Genomic DNA, 552 nt, shown 5'->3' on the forward strand with positions numbered 1-552 from the left:
AACATCAACCGAGGCCATATGTTGACAAGGGATGCAAAATCACAGTTACACAAAAGAACTGGTCAGATTTTTCAGAAATCCCTTCAATTCTGATGTAAAATATGATGCCAAAAGACTGCAGATCTACCATTTAGAAGACCGGTCATATGACCGGCAGATGTCTCGTAGGATTCCCAGAGAGTTTTGCTTTACATACAAATTTGTGCTCTTTTATTTTCATTTTGACTCACTTCAGTGTTGGTTTCTTTAATTCAAGTTGGCATTCGGTTTTTGAAATTTAAATAAGTTCTCATCAAAAAACTTAAAATTAAGACATTTATAACAAACATTTTATGAAGAAAATTCCTTCTTCGTTTAAAATAAAAATAAGCGAAATCGGCCCAATTTCATACAACCCTGCCTGACATGAAAATTTTTTAATAGATTTTGGGTCGTTTAGTCAAAAATGGAAACATGTATACATATTTGAAATTTAAGAAAACAAGGCAAAAGCAAAATCGGCTAGAAAACGGCTAATTTTTTTCTGAAAAACGGCTAACAAATCGGCTGCCG

The sequence above is a fragment of the Rhagoletis zephyria genome, unplaced genomic scaffold (assembly GCF_001687245.7).
Source record: "Rhagoletis zephyria isolate East Lansing unplaced genomic scaffold, Rhagoletis_zephyria_1.1 Rzeph_scaffold_00327, whole genome shotgun sequence".
In the NCBI taxonomy this organism is placed as follows: Eukaryota; Metazoa; Arthropoda; class Insecta; order Diptera; family Tephritidae; genus Rhagoletis; species Rhagoletis zephyria.